Below are 6006 nucleotides of genomic sequence, written 5' to 3' on the forward strand. Positions count from 1 at the left end.
GGGGAGGGTTAGTTTTCTTCACCCTGCTGTCCTGTAGCTGTATAGCTCAGTCTAATACCATGACTGGGGCAATGTCCTATTGTACTTGTATATAGCAGGCTAAGGTACTTAAGCAGCAGCAACTTTCCTACAGATCTCAGGCTTATTTAGCCTGAGAATGGCTCATTAGCTGACAATTCCTTGGATCCTGTCTTGTATTTTATTCACAACTTTGGTTAAGTCTGGACAGGTAAAACTGTACAGAAAGGGAATTGGTGGCTGATATTTTCCTCACTGTTTTTTTAGCTCTGATCAGCTCATTCGTCCCATGTGAGCTGTTGAACAAATAATTTTTCTGACTGGTCGAGAAAAAAATCTTGTTCCCTCCTTCCCTTCCAGGCAAATAGGGGTTTGGGGGGACTTCTGCTCACAACCATCTGCTGTTGTTAATTCAGTATGAGGAAGTTTGAGGATGAGAGGGGTCAGAGCCCAAACTAATTTAAACATGGATTTATATGTAAATATATGTGCTTCTGTAATATGTTACTATAAATAAAAAAAAATAGTTTGATTGACTCAAAACTAAGGATTGGGATATGACTGTTTATAACTATTGACAAATGTAGTTTGTTACAAGAACAGGCTTTTTAACAAATACCCGCTTGTGGTAGCTTTTGGTAGATATGATTTTGTTTTCTGGTGGTGACGTCGTGCTAGAGGCTTTTAAATTCCTGCCCATCAGGTGTTTCAAGGGGTGAGTCATGTCTTTTCTGTACATGCTACTCCTTAGCTGGAGTGTTGATCTTCATGCAATATTCCATCTGTGTAACAGTATTTTTCCACTCTTTGCCTCTTTACTATCTTTGGCAAACTAGAATTTCATGCCTGTCATGCTAATCAATAGGATGTAAATATTAGAGAGTTAAAACCTGTTCTGTGCTTGCTGGGCTGCTCCTACTTGTTGCATTATTATTATGATTATTATTATTTTCTGCTTAAAAAACATCTTGTTTCTTGGCTATTGTTTGTGAAGGAAACTCCAAGGTCTCCCTTACCATCCTTTCTTTGGGTTCCTTCAGATTGTTTGCTTTGAACAAATGCTTCTTTTTTTTTCTTCTGTTTTTCTTTTTTCTTTTTCCAGCATCACCTCCTAAGAGCACCAATAGCATTTGGCCCATTTTATGCCCTGGTTATATAGGTCTGGGTGTCTGCTAACAGCTTGCTAAACCTGAGGCATGGCACTGCATCTCTCTCTCTCTCTCTGACAGGCTGGCTTATCTTTTTGCCCAGGTTTTGTTGTTGTTTGTTTATTTTCTTTTGTTTTGCTTTGGTTTGTTTTAAAGTCTTCAGTTGTAATCACTTGCACTACTTTGATGCTGAAAAATTATATTAACATTGAGGACTTATGAGGGGATAAGCATTTTGCTATTTGTTTTGTTGTTCAATGATTTTATGTTTTGTATAACTAATATGACCTGAATTTCTAATCCATTGCAATTCTCTTTCCTGTCAAACCTTTAGAAAAGCTCCAAATATTACTGTTAACCTGCAATACTGAGGATATTTCAGTTAAAATGCAAAAATGTGCAGGCATAAATAATAATAATAAAAAAAACTATTGTAATTACAGTCCTGCAATATGGAAAGCATGTGTGCAAACAATTTATGTATACAAGTGAATGAAACTGTGTAGCTGCAAGAGTTTGCAGAGGAGGATGCTGTTAAAGGCTAAGAAGTTTTATATACACAATTTCCTCTCATAATTTCCTTTCATCTATGCACAATTGGTGGTGTAAGTTTCAAATTCTCCCTACCTGTAGTTCTGGCTATATCTTTAAATAGGGTTCAGGTTGGATTGCTGGTCTTTTCCAGATTCTTCTTTTCCCATGTTATTATTAGGAAGCCTTATTATGGTCTTAGTTACTTTAATGTACATTATTGATCTGCTAGATTAATCTGCTTTGACAATTTTTATAAATCCATTTGAAATGGGCTTTTTCATTAATCAGCTACAACAAGCCTTTGCTTTCTTCCCACAGAGATTTTTTTTTTTACATTTTTAAACCCCAAGTCCATTTACTTGAATCAAACTTTTCCTTAGAGGACTGAAAGATTTGGTGGCATGTTTGAATGAGCTTTATTATGAGAATTTTTACTTGCTTCTTTTTAACTGGAGTTCGCACAGCCTGGGCAGCAGATGCTTTAGTGTACTGTAACAACCTATGAATTGGTCTAAATGAGGACTGCTTTTATTTTTGTCTTTTTGGGAGGTACCATTGACATATTGATTAAAGCTAAAAAAGTTGGCAGTTCTGATCTAAATTGGTTATGTGTAAATAATGTTATTTTGTATAAATCTTTTCTTTACATTGACTGTTTTGTGGATCTATATTCACAGATATTCTTGCCAACTCCAGCATGCATGAATGCAACAAAAGAAACAAAGCTACAGTAAGGATATGGTGTATAGTCTGTGCTGACTCCTGAAATAAGCCTGTAAGTTTTGTGATTACAAAGGATAAAACTGTGCAAAGGATCACAATAGCAGTCTCTGAGATGTACAGTCATCTTCCATGCCTAGCAATGTTCTCAAGCCTGTTCAATTTGCTTGTGTAGGCACAGCCATCCTGATCAAACTCAGGAGGTTTATTTGTCTAGACATAGGTTTTTGCCTACTCTGTAGCAGTGAAGCTATTCCTTGGTGGAAAATTACATTTCTAAGGCAGTGCTATGCTCACTTTTCACTTTGTACAGTCTCCTGTGGGGAAAGCAAATGTAAAATGGATGAAGGATGCTATTATTTTGATTTGTAGCATTATTCTTACATCCTGAGTAAGTACAAGTCATTCCACAGCATTTAAGTCAATTATGATTCAGACCTCTATAAAGACTTCAATATCAACAACAATTATGTTTGTTTTCTTTGATGATATATACATACATATGCATATATCCTTTTTAATTTTGATTGGTGAGACATTGTCTGCATACAGGAAATTTGTGACCATTATATTATCTAAGGCAGAGATCATCTAAACTAGCAAAGACAGCTGGGTGAGTAGGGCTCAGCCGTGAAGTGATTTATTCCACTGCTCTGCTGAGCAGAGGCTACTGAATCCTGTGGGTGGTTAAAGAAAAAAAAAAAAAAAAAAAAGTGAGACAACATCCACTGGAAATTTCAGTCTGCATGATAAGAACAGATTCAAAACTAAGTTTCTTGAGGTGCAAGGTTTGTGGTTTAATGTATTCCATCCCACCAGCCCCCAAACAGGGATTTGATTAAATACCTGTACTTCTTTTTTTATTTTTTTCTTTTTCACCAGAAACTTTCTCTGGGCACATAACTATAACCAAAAACTTTTCTGACTGTAAAAGCCATTGCCAGTTAATCACAGCTGTGTCAGTTTAAAGATGTGATTTCCACAACTTAGTCCCTTAGATTTATGATGCTCTCTATGATTTTTATTTCCCCCCCACATTATGAATGCCTCATTTCTCTTGAGGGCCATAAAAACTTGAAAGGTATAAGTAGCAATATGCAACACAGACTTCCTTGCACCCTCTTACTGGTCTGCATAAAACCTGAATTGAGGTACTCATTTCCTGCAGTGATTAATCAACATAATGTGATCACTTGATGAAAATCATGCTGTAGCAGTTAGATATTTTGGAGAAGGGTGGTAGATTTTTTGTTTGTTTGTTTCACTTAGCTCTTTCAGCAGTAAGTGAAATTTGTTTCTTCCTTTTTCTATTGGTTTGAGATCATCTCCGGATATTTACTTTTGATTTGATTTCTTCAGTTCTGAATGTTGGGCCAACCACCCAAAGGCTGCTTAACTGAGGAAGAAGTTTTACTTACAGGATTTTTCCTACAGCCTCCATACTGGACCAGACACCCAGTATGAGAAAGACTTAATGAGAACTGCTTTTCAAAGCTGTTTTGTTTTGGTGTGCAAAATTAGTGTTTCCCACAGGATGCACCAGAGAGCGTACCTGTAAATTTGGCCATTGTCTCAGATTCTGTCTGAACCGAGAGTTATCTCCAGTCATACATGAGTCACTGGGTCTTTCACCTTTTCCTGTTTGCCCAGTTATTTTTGCCTTTGCCTTCTGGTATCTAACTTCAGGATGTTAAAGCTGAACTATTTTAAAATTCAGATCCAGCAGCTTCAAAGGCTGTCCTGGGGCAAAGCATGCATTCTCGCTCAAGAAAATACTTGGTATTATGCTTACATTTGAAACATTTGCAAATAATATATATTTTTTAATGCTGTGCTTGAGATGTACTCCATGACTGAGAACACCTAATGGGAAAGGTCACCTAAGTATGTCCATATTGCCTTTCCTGGGCAATCTCTGTTGGCTTAAAACCACCTCACCTCTCCCTGTGTTCACTCCAGGTAGCATTGCCTCCCTCTCCTCTTTTGTTTGTGTGTGTTTCACATGCAAACAGGCATTTGCTCCAGCTGGGTTTCCTTATAACCAAAATAGCAGTCACCAATCACAAGTTTTTAGACAAATGATTCACCTCCCCATGTGGAAAAAAAAAATGTAAGCCAACAGAAAATAAGCTGGATGTGTAAACTCCCTGCTGGAATTAGCACAGTAATATATGAGATATGTATTTTATATTGTTTTTAGATATTACACCAGTATAGCAGTAGCAAAAATATGAAGACTGAGCTTCCAGTTACTTCTTTTCAAGCTTTCTTCACATCTGAATAATCAGATCTGAATTCTGATCAGTGCTATGTGACATGAATGCACTCTGCAGTTTACTCCACAGCCCCCTAAAACACATGCTGTACATCCTAAGCTCAGGTCAGAACCTAGCTTTTGCATGTGTGTATTATGATAGAGATCTTCCTCGAAAGCCTGGGCTTTTCCCACAGCCGTGCATGCAGCATGTTTCACATATGGGGGAATGCCTCTAAGAAGCTGTGCCTGTCAGAGGGCAGAAATCTCTGAACAAAACACAACCCCGTGTCAAATGTGCCACAGCTCGTGGTAGCAATTTATCCTCTTGTGAAAAACAGGAGGTGATCTGGGGGCTTCCTTCTGTTTCAATATCTTTTCCATTACCCTTCACCTGGTGTATGGCAGCAGTTTTCAAATCACAGTTAACACAAAGCCATGCCACACGAACTCTGAAAGGAGGTCAATCCAGAGACCATATGTATAATATACCCCAAAAGAGAGGTGAATGCTTATTATACAACACCCCAAACCTTCTGTAGTTTGTAAAAGTGAAAGCAAGTATTTTCTGGGCTATGTAGGCTGCACTGGCAGAGAGGAGAGAGCTCTTCCTTCAGCTGCCTTAACACCATTGGAGCAGGGCAGTCCCAGAGGAGAGCAGACTGGAGCACCATGCATGAACATGCACCTTCCTTCAGTACCTCCCAGGGGGCTACCAGCCTGAGAGCTACATCGTGCCAAAGAAAAGGTGAAGTATGTCCTGCTACAACCTTGTCTGTTCTTTCCAGTAGAGCAGAATTTTATTAATTGCCACAATATAAGGAACAGAACAATAGATGCAAACCTTCTGCTAGTGAAAAACTACAGTGCTCTTTCTTAAAAGCCAGCATCAACTTTAACAGAGTTTTTAAGAAGAAAATGAGCCATGCTCAGTTGTTTAAAAGAATAGGTAAAGCACACCTACATTTGGTGCTCCGTATTATAGAAATATTTGACTGTGGTATCTAATCTCTGGAAGATATACCATTTCATGTTTTCTGATAACCAATTTTAAGTGGGTCTCGGTTTGTATGTATAATCATGATGTCTTTTTACAGGGTGCAACTGTCTCCACACATTGTACCAGAACATGCTCACTCTAGTTTGACTCTTAAGAACCAGTTGTCACTGTTGTCTTCATCCTTTCACAGAATCACAGAAATATTCAGGTTGGAAGAGACCTCCATGATCACCTAGTCCACCCTCTGACCTAACACTAACAAGTCTTCCACTAAACCATATCCCTAATCACAGAATCACAGAATCACAGAATTTCTAGGTTGGAAGAGACCT

This window comes from Oxyura jamaicensis, chromosome Z (genome assembly GCF_011077185.1).
Source record: "Oxyura jamaicensis isolate SHBP4307 breed ruddy duck chromosome Z, BPBGC_Ojam_1.0, whole genome shotgun sequence".
NCBI lineage: Eukaryota > Metazoa > Chordata > Aves > Anseriformes > Anatidae > Oxyura > Oxyura jamaicensis.